Source organism: Dromiciops gliroides, chromosome 2 (assembly GCF_019393635.1).
Source record: "Dromiciops gliroides isolate mDroGli1 chromosome 2, mDroGli1.pri, whole genome shotgun sequence".
NCBI lineage: Eukaryota > Metazoa > Chordata > Mammalia > Microbiotheria > Microbiotheriidae > Dromiciops > Dromiciops gliroides.
Genome location: NC_057862.1, coordinates 651,601,739 through 651,615,172, shown reverse-complemented (window position 1 = coordinate 651,615,172; position 13,434 = coordinate 651,601,739). Strand labels below are relative to the sequence as shown.

At 34.8% G+C, this 13,434-nt stretch overlaps 1 protein-coding gene across 9 annotated transcripts in view; it reads right to left on the bottom strand.

Annotated features, from left to right (window-relative positions):
* Window positions 1–4,501: 4,501 nt before the first annotated feature.
* Window positions 4,502–13,434, bottom strand: part of NFAT5 (nuclear factor of activated T cells 5) — a 150,424-nt gene continuing 141,491 nt past the window's right edge. For all 9 annotated transcript variants that reach the window (XM_043982136.1, XM_043982127.1, XM_043982128.1 and 6 more), the window contains one exon: window positions 4,502–13,028. The gene's annotated coding sequence lies outside the window, so the exon portion shown is untranslated. The remainder of the gene's footprint in view (window positions 13,029–13,434) is intronic.

The following is a 13,434-nucleotide window of genomic DNA, read 5'->3' as shown; positions in this document are numbered from 1 at the left end:
GCTTTCAGTATTTTTCTTTGACCGCCTGGCTGCTTTCAATTTTGGCTGTAATATTCCTGGGAATTTGCATTTTGGGACTTCTTTCAGGAGGTGATCAGTGGATTCTATTTCTACCTCTCTCTCTGATTCTAAGAGATTTGGGCAGTTTTGCTTTATGATTTCTTGAAATCTGAGATCTTGGCTCTTTTATCTATCTATCTATTTATTGGTCATGACATTCAGATAGTCCAATAATCCTTAAATTTTTTCTCTTTGATCTGTTTTCCAGATTATTTGCTTTTAGATATCATAAGATGTGACATTTTCTTCTATTTTTTTAGTCTTTTGACTTTAATATTTCTTATTGTCTCATGGAGTATTATTGTCTTCTATTTGGCCCATTCTAATTTTCACATTGTTTACTTCTTAAACAAGGTTTTGTTCCTCTTATGCTAAGCTCTTAATTCCCTTTCTATTCTATTTTTGCCCCTCCATATCTATTTTTGCCTTTCTAATTTTTTTCTCTAGTACTCTCATTTCCCTTATAAAAATATTTTGAACTTTTAAAAAATCTTCATCTTTTCCAGGAACTCTAGTTGAATTTGTGCCAAAGCTGAGGCTTTATTTAAAGATGATTTGGAGTAATTTTTTTTGGTTTGAACCTTGAGCATCCCTGTCACCCTAATAGCTTTTTTTTTTTTAAGTGAGGCAATTGGGGTTAAGTGACTTGCCCAGGGTCACACAGCTAGTAAGTGTTAAGTGTCTGAGGCTGGATTTGAACTCAGGTACTCCTGATTCCAGGGCCGGTGCTCTATCCCCTGTGCCACCTAGCTGCCCCACCCTAATAGCTTTTTATGGTGAGTTGTTTTCCCCCTCATTCTTTTTTTTTTTAACCACCTTTGTAATTTTTTGGGGGGTGGGGCAATGAGGGTTAAGTGACTTACCCAGGGTCACACAGATAGTAAGTGTCAAATGTCTAAGGTCAAATTTGAACTCAGGTCTTCCTGAATTCAGGGCTGGTGCTTTATCCACTGTGCCACCTAGCTGCCCCCTTTCTCCCTGTTCTTTCAGCCTATTTCCTGATTTCAGATTTTATGTCAGGACTGGACTCTGTGAACTTCTGGAGGTAATATCTGGGCTGACCAAGTGCTCTTTAGGTTTCTGCTGATACTTTTTAAGGGTCATTCTTTGAATGTTGTGTTATTCTAGCATATCCAGTATACCTTAGGTTTGATGTAGAACAAAATCTTATGTCTGCCTTCCTTGATCTGTGTTTGGGCCTGAGCAACATGCTTGTGGGCTTAGCCCATTTGGAGTTCCAGTACACTCCTGTTGTACTTAGTGAGTAGCCAGCTGGAGAGCTCTGCAGATTCAGACCGACAGAACCATAGGCTGCCCTTTGGTCTATGATTCCTGTCTTCATTAGTCCATTGCAGGCTTCAGTCTGGGCTGGAGGATATAATTGAGACCCTGATCTGCTCCTCGAGTCAAAGCACACAGTTGTTGCTTGCTTCTGAACTTGCTTCTTGCTCAACACACAGTCTAATGGCAGGATCCTTAGAACACCACCATACAGGCATAGGGGTCCTCTTCTATTAGCCTTGGATCTGTGACCCAGAATTGGGTAGTGAGCAACAGAGCTAGGTGACATCTAATCATGCAAAAGGTTGAGCCCCTTTGAAGTGGATTTGAGACCTCTTCTTGCCCAGGAATAGGGCCTTTACCTGTGCTGGAATTATCCAAGTAGTAATTTCAGGCTAGACTCTATCCCTAGTGTCCCTGAATATGTTTTTTTCTCTCTACTGAACTGGGCAGGGAAAATGACTTACTCTGATTTTTTTTTTTCTTGGATATCCCAGTCAGTATTTGGTCTAGTATATTTTCTAAACCTGTTTCTAAGTGTGTGTGTGTGGGGGGTGTTTTGGGCGGGAGGTAAGATGTTGGTCAAAAACATAATTTCTGCCAAAATACTTTCCAACTTTTCTAGTTTTTGTCAAATGGTGAGTTCTTACCACGAACAGTGAGTTATTACCCCAGTAGCTGAGGTCTTTGGGTTTATTGGGTTTACTAGGTTTACTCGGTACTGTAGGTTTTGTACCTAGTCTGATCTACTGATCAACCTGATTGTGTTTGTTTAACAATATCAAGTTGTTTTGATGATTAATATAGTATAGTTTGGGATCTGGTACTGCTAGTATGTCTTCTCATTCCCTTCCCCTTGTTTTCCTTGGGAATCTTGACATTCTATCCAATTAGATACATTTTGATGTTATTTTTCCTAGTTATATGAAGTAATCTTTTGGTAATTTGATTGGTATATTGAATAAAGTAATTTAGATATTATAATTTCTATTATATTTCCACAGCTCAACCATTAACACTCTTTCCATTTATTTTATTGTTGTTCAGTTGTGTCAGTCTCTGAGACAGGATATTTAACATTTCTCCTTTTCTGCATTTCCTCATATTTTTATGCATAGATGAAAAATATGTATACTACATTCAATAATTGCCAGTGATCTGTTGTATCCAACATAAAATTCTATTCAGGTTGGAGAACTTTTTGTCTGATTTTTTATTAGATTTGTCTAGGTCTAAAAAAGTTCAGGTTGCATTAATTCCCCAATTATTATGGTTTTACTTTAGGAAAATTAATGTTGGATTGTATTATTTATTTTATTTTTTATTGTATTATTTATTACCAATATTTCTATGTAAATCTATTCATTTCCTCAGACCCTAGCCTCTGACGGGTCAGGCAGTTTTTCTGAAGGGTGTAATAGAATAAGGTAATTCCTCTCAGCCCCCAAGTCATCTGCTCATTAAACCTTGCTTGGGGCTTACCCAATAAACAAAACCCAGTTTGAGCTAAAGGGATGTCCTTGCTTTTCCTAACCTGCTTCCTCCCTCCACCAAGGATAAATAAAGAGGAGCTGAAAACTCTTACCTGATCTCATTAAAATGTCCACCAGTCAGGGTTGCCTTACATTTGTGAGAGGAGGTCCAAATGATGTACTGTCAGACCAATCAGAAGGAAGACACACTTAGGTATAAAAGATGCTGTCAACCCTCACTCCAGGTCTTTGGCACAAAGGGAGGGATTTCAAAAGGCCCCTTTGTCACTAGGCCACATGCCCCTGCTAAAAAGGACATCTCTCTCAGAAAATTGTCTCAATTTGTCTGACCTTTGTTAAATCCTGCATGCTACATATTATTCCTTCCATTTATTCAGCTGACTTTGTCTTTAAGCATTTAGATGTTATACTATTTGATTTGGCTTTTAATCATCTATTTGTAATGAATGCTACCACTATCTTTGAGTTCCCCTGAAGCATAATTGCTTTTGCTCCAGCCTCTTATTTTACTTCCTTACAAAGTCTTGTTTTTTAAAAAAATAATAAACATTTTTATTTATAGTTTTGGGTTCAATTTTTATCCCTCTTTCCTTCCCTCCCTGAGGCGGCAAACATTCAGATATGGGTTATACATTACCATATCTGTCATTTTGTACAAGAAAACTTGATTAAAACAAATTCTTCTGTTTCAAGTGTGTATCTTGTCAACGACATATTGTTAGATTCTCCTAATCCATTCTAGTTTGTCATTTGGTCTTTCATGTTGCTATCATTGTTAATTGTATAATTCTCTCGATCTGTCCTCTCATATTTCATCCAGCTTTGTCCCCTGCAATTCTCTTTACAAAGAAGGCAGTATAATGAGAGAGATGTACTTAATTAACATCAGTGCTTACTTTTTTTTTTTACCTTCTCCTTCACAGCCCACTCTAGGAAGCTAGGGCTTGAGTTGCTTGATTCTACCCTCCCTCTTAATTCTCATCTCCCCTCTCCTTATTTCCACCTGATTCTCTGGTGAATTTGTTTCTCTACTCCAAATTATATTTGTATGTGTATGCAACTTTCCTTTGCCAGTTCCAATAAAAATTAGTTTTATACCCCTTCCCCCTCTACTTCCTCTGTATTTGCATGGACTTGCACATTCTGTGAAATAATGTTCCACTCCTTCCTTCTTTCACTAGTGTAGACTTCTTATTTCTTCCTCTAGAGTTCTCATTTTATTTAGATCATTTAAAAATCTGATTTTATTTTTTCCTAGGAATCCCATTGTAGTTTGTGGCAAGTATGTGATTTTCTTTGAGGCTTTACTTGTGAAGGATGCTCTCCTTTGGGTTTGTGTCTTAACCATGCTTGTTTCTAGAATTTTATCCTTGGTGTTTTCTTTTGTTTACTTATTTTCCAGCCTTACTTCCTGAATACAGACTTTGTGTCAAGGCCAGGCTTCTTGTGCTTCTTAAAAGAATGGTGGGATTTTGTTTAGTTCTAATTTGCATTATCTGGGTCTGGGTAATGAGGGCTGTGTTCTTCTAGCACCTTGGGGCAGTTTGGACTACAATCTGTCTGATTCAGGATGTAATTTCTCCCTCTTCTCCAATCAATATATGATTTTATTCATTATTTATGCAACAATTCTTGCAGAAAAAACTGACATGGTTAACACAACAAAATGAAAACTTTCGATGTTTTATTTTTGACTGCAGCTGTTTACAGAAATATAGTTGCGAGTATACAAATGTCCCAATAGAAGCAAAATATTTTTTAATATTTAACAAGTTATCACAGATAGCTAAAAACAGAGATGCAAATGAAATTTCCCCAGAGAACAAACTGAAAACATCTGGTATCAGTGCTCTGAAAATCCCAACTATGAAAGCCATATACACAAAAATGCACAAAGGAACATCTGGTGCTACCTTCACATCATTGCAGGACAATGGAAGAAGGCAGCTCAGTGGTTGATCAGTGTGCTCTAGCAAAAAAAAAAAAAATATGGCAGAAAGGCAGATAAACCACTTGGTTAAAGAATGGGTTACTGAAAAATTATAGCATACTGGAAGATTAAATAAAAAAAAAACAGCAAGAGGAAGAGTCAAAAGGAACAACTGCTTGGAGCTTATCTAAGAGAGCAAGAACAAGGTGAGCTGATGCATTCACTGTATCAAAAGAAAAAAAACTCAAATTCAATGGAATAAAGATGAAGTCACTAAAATTCTCCCGATTTTAGTGGGATGAAGTACATCTACAAGTCACAGGGTACACATCTCAAACACCATATTTTTAAGGAAGGGAAGGGGATAGAGGGCCATTACATCCAAGAAGATTCTATAAAGTTAAGCAAATGACACCTGAAAAGTAACATTTGGGGTAATTCAGTGATATTCAGAGTTTATATGAGATAGGTTTTTACAGTCAGAGTTGCAGTTGAAAGATGCCTAAAGATTCTTTGAGGACCAAAACTAGGATGCTGGTCAATGAAAGAGGAAAGAGGTGTCCTTTACGATTTGATAGCAATTTGGACTTTTCAAAGCATTTTTACATATACCATATATCTCATTTAAATCTTACGACAGCCTTGTTCAGATAGGCAGATTGTTATTCTCACTTCACAGATGAGGAAACTAAGGCTTAGAGGGTTTAAATGACTTTCCCAAGGTCACACAGCTATTAAGTGGTGAAGTTAGGACTAGAACCTGGGTCTTCATGAATCCCAAATTCAAGGCCCTTGACAATTAGGAATGTACAGAATCATACACGACAGCAATTTTCAAATGAGGGTGGAGAAACTGGCTCTTCATCTTGTGCCTATGTAATTGCCATTGCTAAATTTCCCAAAGTAATCAGTGTGAAAGGAATTAACAGTTTTGAGAGAAGTCACATATTTCATACATTTTGATGTCTGAGATGTGAAAAGTTTGTGTGCTTTATCTTATATTTAGGTCAATTCAGAGCTAGCTAGGAGTTGCAAACATAAAGTAATGGTATGTACATGCTAAGAAAGAGGGTGAGGAATAATTAAGAAAGCACATGGATTACTGAACAAATTTGCTTGCCTTTATAATTCAATTGACTACATCCTATTTTATTTAGCCTTTGTTTTAGATCTTCTTTGGTGAATTTAAGGACATGGACAACAGTCAGACATGGATAGGTTGCAATCTTGGTTTTTGAGGGTTTATCCATGTAGATGAGATCATAGGGTAATTAGGGCAATAATGAATATTCATAGTGAAATATATAATAGCTCATTTCACTTCTAGATGGAGCACAGGTTAAGATAAGCACATCACACATTGCTAACAAAGTGTTTTCCATTAAGTTCTTGTACACAGCAAGACCAGTCTGTGAATTCTTCTAGAAGGCTACTTTAATATTGAAAAGTTTTACCTTAAAAAACCCAACTAAAGTATGGTGCTAAGATAAAATGATTTTCCTAAACTCATCAGCTTATTTGCTAGAGTAGAAAACTAAAATATGGTAGCAGAGATGAGGAACTGGAAAGCAAGCCCAAGATAACAACTTTATAAATTATAGGGTTGAAAATAGTTGAGAGAAATGAGAATATAATTCATTTCCTTGAAAATTAATGTTCATATGGCTTTTGAAATTGCTTAGGTTAGAACTAGTTGGCCACTTTGCTGACTACCTCACACATACAACTCAATGGGCACAGGGAATGAAAAATGTTTTTGTTTTGATAAGCGCTCCAGCCACAGCAGGGCTATCTCATGGTGGTAAGCAGGTGAGATAAAAGTTTTTCTCACCACTGTCCACAATATACCCATTCAATAAACAGAAAACTTTAGCACCTGTCAAGTTTCATTAAAAAACTAAAAGACAGAATAATCCAAATATGTGTTCAAATCAAAGCCATTTCACATAAAAGTTTTAATGAAGAGAATGTTATACCAAATAATTAACTGAATGTTATTTATAATCAAACTGAGTCTATGTGTACCCAAACCTATATATTTATTTAAACTCTTCATTTCTATGGATCCTACTAATAATAGATTGATGAAATTTAATAGCATTGCTCATAAACCATTAGGGATAAGTTATCTAAGTTTATATAATATCAACATGATTACATGTTGAGTACCAAAATTTAAAAAAAAAACACTTTTGCTAGATCCAGCCATATATAGTATACATATATACATATACTATATGTACAAAATTATATACCATAATATGTTTATATACATAACAAAATTACATGGGATTAACCCTCAAACGTGTGGGCTGACAAAAAATTTAAATGTGCTTGATTTTATTATTTTAAAAAAACCAACAGATTTATTCATGCCTATTATTTTTCCTTTATGACTGGTTAGATTTCAAAGGCTTAATCCTAATTATACAGATAATTTGGAAAACATGCACACAATATAGTCACATACCCACAGTGTCTTGCTTTACCAAGACAAAAATAACAAAGTACCTTAGATCATTAAAAAGTATTCGTGAGTAAAGAATAACCACTATTTAGCACCCTTGACTTCTTTGTAATGATTAAAGTGCATACTGTGAATTGGATATTAAAAATACTGCATAAAGGTCTGCAGTCTCAAGGTGCCATGCACAGTTGTGAAAATACTCATACAAGGAAAGCAGGTCCAAAGCAGTGGATTTTTACCCTTAGTGTCTTCTTCCAAGAGATTCACATCCATGACCTCTTAACTGTAAGAGGCTGTATTAGCTATCATTAAGGAATGATGGAATTTCGTCTCAGCCTCTTACTAACTTTACCATTAATTTCCCCTTTCAGCTTTGACTGCTTATGCTCTTATCCCTACTTATGCTCAGTTTTTACATTACATTTGAGCAAGGTTTGAAATATGGACAAATCAAGAGGGGGCCATAGGATAAAGTTTAATTTGTTTGATTCCCTAACTACATCTTCTCTAAAGGAATCACCTTTGCTCCTCAGTAATTCAGATGAAACTTTTTTTTGCTAGTTTTTGAAACTAGGTAAACTGAAGTTCTGCTATACTCATAGAAAAATGAGCAAGAACCATAATACACTGAATTTTTTTACCCTTTCTATTTAAAAATATGGGTATGGTGAAATTTTCCTTACACTGTGCTTGAGGGATTTAATTTTCCTCCTAAAATCATGGCAAACACTTTATAAACCTCTTTCTTGCTAGGCATAACTGCACTGAGTTACAGGTATGGTGTTATGCCATAAGTACACTATTAGCACATATAAATTGTAAGTGGAGCAAGATTGATAAAAATGAGAAATAGCTCATTTATAGTAATTTTATATAATATCCAAATAAAATATACACTACTTATCCCTCATCCTCAAAAGAGTTTAATAAAATATTTTATTTATATGACAAAGGGGAATAAAAACTTATGGAAACTGCTTTTCAGGCAATGTTTCTTAACAGAAATTTCAAGGCAGTAGTTAAGAAACGGAGAAAAGACTGGCAGGAAATAAAGTAAGGGATAATACGAAACTATCAGTGTAAAGGTATATAATTTCTGGCAATGCTAAACAAAATTTTTTAAAGATGGCATTGTCAAAGTAAGAAAGGCACTTGAAAATAAGTATTTAATCTGGACTTATAAAATGTTTTTTTAAAGGCTTTCTGAATTATATCAGATAAGTAGCAGTGGAATACCTGAACTGAAGTACAGAAGAAAAAAAGCCAAACAAACCCAACTGTTGCTCAAGGGAAATAGTCAGGTAAGATATAAAGTGTTAACTGGATAAATTAATAACTGAAGTAATTTTGTTTTACTATCTTGATATTATGAACATCACCTACCCATTTTCTTACTAAAATAATACAAAATAATTATAGTTTAAATTCTTTTGAAACGAATAGCTTAGAAGATGGAAACTACCTTCCTAGATGCTATATGATGCTGTCCTCACACAAAGATGACACCACAGACTCACTATTACCAGTACACACACTTTCCCTCCCCCCCATTACTTTCTCTACTCAACTAGTCCTCACCATGACAAAGGCATACATCTATAAAGATACTTGTCCCAGAAAAGTGGTATAGTCTATGACAATGGAGGAGAATAAAGTTAACTGGCTCATAGGATATGGATTTGCCAATTAGAAAACATATTTGAGGAGAAAATTTCACAATAAAACATAAACTTAAGATTCCATCTGTTGAATATTGATAAACATTCATATTGAAATTTGGGTCTGTACATTATTAAGGCAATATTCTTTTTTAGTCTTTACTTCCAGATGTTTCTTGGGTTTTGCTATCATAGGGAAAAAAACCCACATTTTGTTTTAATGCCACTTCTTAAACAATGTAATTATTTAAAATGCAAACCATGGAAAGCACAATTTCATCAATTTTTGGATAAATAAAAATTGTTAAAGTGTTTTAGCCTAAGATTGGGCTAAAAACATTGCAAATCTTGAATCACAGTATGGTATTTTATTTATAAAGATAACTGTGACCCCTTATGTTAAAGTTCAGAAATAAAAACAAATCTCCAGTTGTTCTCTATACTAGTATCAAATTATAATAGAATGAATAACCGGGGAAACAACACACACAAAGACTCACACACATGCAGATAAGCTCCAAGCATAAGTGTTCATTGCTGAAAATAAGAACATGCTGAATATAGCAATATGAAGGAAATAAGATGTGGTTCACAGTATATTTAGGTCCTTCTGCCATGAAACAATTCCGATCAATTGTTTCTTCTAAGGCTCTTTGCTGGCTCACTGAACGTCTCTTTCTCATCTGTAACAGTTGTTTGAAAGCAGCAGTATTAGCACAAACCAACCATTGAGCTTTACCCTTCATTCAATACAAATACTTTTTGTAACCAAATCACGTGTTCAGAATGTTGTACACTTAACATTGACCTAAAAAGATAACATAAATTTAACAAAGTAAAAAATAAAGTCACCATTAGTGAATTAACAGGAATATGGTAGCACAGCACAGCCCTTGAAAAAACAACTCCCAAATTTATGAAACACGTGAAAATTGGGTTTTCTTCCTCCACCCAAAACTGGGAATCGGTACAGTTCAGGTATAGGTACTGTTCTCAGTAAGATATTGTAAAACAGAAAATTGGTCCCCGGTGACTTGGCACTGACAATTGATTATTTCCCAATGATAAACATTCTTCTACACAAGGTAAATCAGTACACAAGCCAATCTTTTTGTAAGATAAAGTTATAACCACAGTGTTACCAAATATTATAGTCCCGGAATATGGTGAATAAATGGGTTTCATTGAAGCTTCTGGGTCATCACTGAGAAAATATTCTAGGAAAACACAGAAAAAAACTGACCAAAAGAATTTTATTTCTATGCCCCAATTATATAGCAGCTGGGTATGATAACCCTGATACTATAATTGACATTCTATATTCTATTAGGGCTTTACATTTTGGAAGTGAAGCACTGGGTTATGGCTGATCTTTTTCATATCCTGAACTATATATCCTAGGAGATTTTTCTCCCCTTCAATGGAGAAGTTATAAGGAGGGAAAGAAATTTTTTTTTTGGTTTAGATAATTTAAAATGTAGCTCTGGGCATTATATAGTGAGAAAATGTTCTTTATTAAAACTGTAATATGGTTTTAGTGTATTTATAAATAAAAAGCATAGAACAAGTAAGCCAATTAATAATAATAACAATAATAAAATATTAAATATATAGTGAGCAAAAGCTGATTGGCTCATTCTGGTGAAACACCATATGACACAATTGCCAAAATTGGTTTCCCTTACTCCAACACATTGCTGAGTGACAAACACAGCAAACACAGTGAAGTTGCTTTTAGCCCACTAATAACAATGCACTGCCCGATGGAATGGCCACAGATGAACAGGTCATTTCTGTTGCAAAAAGTACTTAAATACTTAATAAAGACATAACAAAACCCCCCTCACTGTTATCAGACGCCACGTTGTGGTAGAACATCAGACAAACTCACAAATTTACCACAAAAATGTGTGGCAAAAAGAATAGTTTATATATATGTATATATATATATATATAAATTTTTTTATATTTATGCCAATGTACTCACTCAGTACAAATAGCAAAATAGTATACCATTTCCTAAATACAAAATATAGCTTTCCAAAAAAATGAAACACACATTAGATATAAACCATCCAAAACTTGAACGATTGAAAACTGTATTCAAAATTAAATGACCCAGAGCAGGTCTCTTTCTGAAAAGTTCCCTTCATATCGGCAAGAAGCCTGTACTACTGAAAACGTAATTCAATGCCTCTCAATCAGAGAGAGAAGGAAAGAAGAGGGGAAGGGGAGAGAGGGAGAAAGAGAGAGAAAGGGCAAGGAAAAAGAAAGAAAGAAGGGAGGAGGGATAAGAGAGGATAGAGGGAGAGAGAGATATGCATGTGAGAGAAGTAAAGAGAAGGATATGGCAAAGACAAGGTAGAGAAAGAATACAAATAACAGAGAAAGACCATCACAAATAAGAAAAATCTAGTTATAAAAACAAAACCAACACCACCACAATTCTACACAATTCAAGTGAGTATACAAAGATAGAAAAACATAATACAGTAAACAGAAAAGTTGAACAATTTTACAGGCTATTCTTTTGTACTTAAAACAATAAAACAAAATGAAACTGACAAGAATAACAAAGCCATTATACCGAGATTTAGAAGCTACACACACCAGTTTGGCTCTAAACTGCAGTAACAGCTTTCTACATGCCACAAGGAGAACAGGAAATAAGCACGTGGCCAGACAAGAGGTGGTAGTGAGAAGCAAACATTCCTCGGGTTGGTCAAAGCACCCAAACTGTATAACCAGTGCTACACCTGCAAGTCCTGGAGTGTGTTCTTTTGCTCTTTACAGATATAACAAGTGAATTCTTCATTTTAAGTGAACAGTATGACCCTGTAAAGCCTAAGGCTCATGGGAACTATCAGGAAAGTGACCACTTCGAAATTGTAAAGCACTGAGGTGACAAGTATATGACAGTCACTGCAGCTCAGGGAGAAGTGGTATTTCAAGAAAACTTAGCTTTTGTTTCCCATTGGAGGGAAATTTTTTTTTTTTGAAGACTTTACAACAGCACCGTTCATGGGAAAAAATGCATTGTCTTTCCTGGAGTCAATTCCCACCCCTTCCAATTTACGAAAGGGACCTTTTCTTATTCCCTGTGTTGCAGGACTTGCTAGATCACCTTGGGTCAAAGGGGTCTTATTTTCTTTAAGCTGCTAGAGGATCCTAAAGCCAGTAACATATTCAGTTACTTACAACCAAACTAAAAAGTGAAGAAAAAAATAATGGATACATATAAAAAAGGAATGTTGGTCTAAGGCTGTGTTAGGATAAATTCTGACTGAAGAATGCAAATTAGATTACACAGGACTTGAAACTTCAGCCATTCAATTACTCCTACAGGACAGTATATTATAGAAAATATAAAAACAACATCTGCCATAAATTGTCCCCTTCATTTTTGTAGAACAAGGTCATTACTACTCTATGCACAATTATAGGCTAACATCTTTGTACAAACATATAGAAAACCATGAACAACTTTCCGACATGTAGCCTTAAAGCATTACAGCTATTCCCAGTTCCATTAACAGAGTATCTGCTCACACAGACAGATCTATCTTCTCTGAGTAGTTTTACTACAGCTTGTCATTGGGTAAATTCTTCAGGCTCTCTATGAAAACTGAAAACATGATTCTTTTACTTTGACCACTAGCTGTGCTTTTTACTTGGACGATATCAGCTTCGGTTATGGGTATCCTTTTTTCCAAAAATCTTAACAGAAAAGATGTGGGAAGAGAAAAATAATGAACAAATAAAAATAAAATGCCGTTATGGATTATCTTCTAATAGCAATAATGACTGAGTGTACTGGACTTGAATTCATACTGTACCTTATAGAGGCACTGTGCTTAGGAAGATAACAACAATTACATTTACCAAAGGGGAACACAAAACATAAATTCTTAGTCATTATTGCTATTAGAAATATGAAATATGATAATATTGTTGATTAATCACTACAATAAGTAGCAGAAATGTGCTCTTCTGCAGGGAGGGTAACAATCTATATATTTACTCAAACATAGTTTTTTGGTGTAATTTTTTATAGAGCAATTTAGTTCCATATACTTTAATATAAATGTAGTCACAAGCTCCAAGGGCATCCTGGAACTGGGTTATCCTTTACAGAATTTCTGCAAAAAAGAAGAAGAATTAAATATAACCAGCTGAAAGGAAAATACATTTATTTATAAGCTTATTTTTACCCTCAAAGATCCCAAAGTAAAATTTCATTCTTAGAAATAGAATTTATTACATTTCTTCTCCTATTTTTAGCATTTTCTAGAACTCAATATTGAATTTTTATGAGATGTGGAAATGAAATCTGTTGGTATCTATCTAATCTATAGAAACAGTGAATTCTCTTCATATCTCAAAACTCTTGTACCTTTTGGGCTTTAAGTGGTCAAAATTGTCCCCAAATCCCACAAATTTCTAACAATGCTGCTGAAAGCATTCATCTGAGGTGTGACTTACTCAAGTCATTTAAAAACAAATCTAATTGATCTTTTTCAGTAGGAAACAAGACTAGTAAACCAA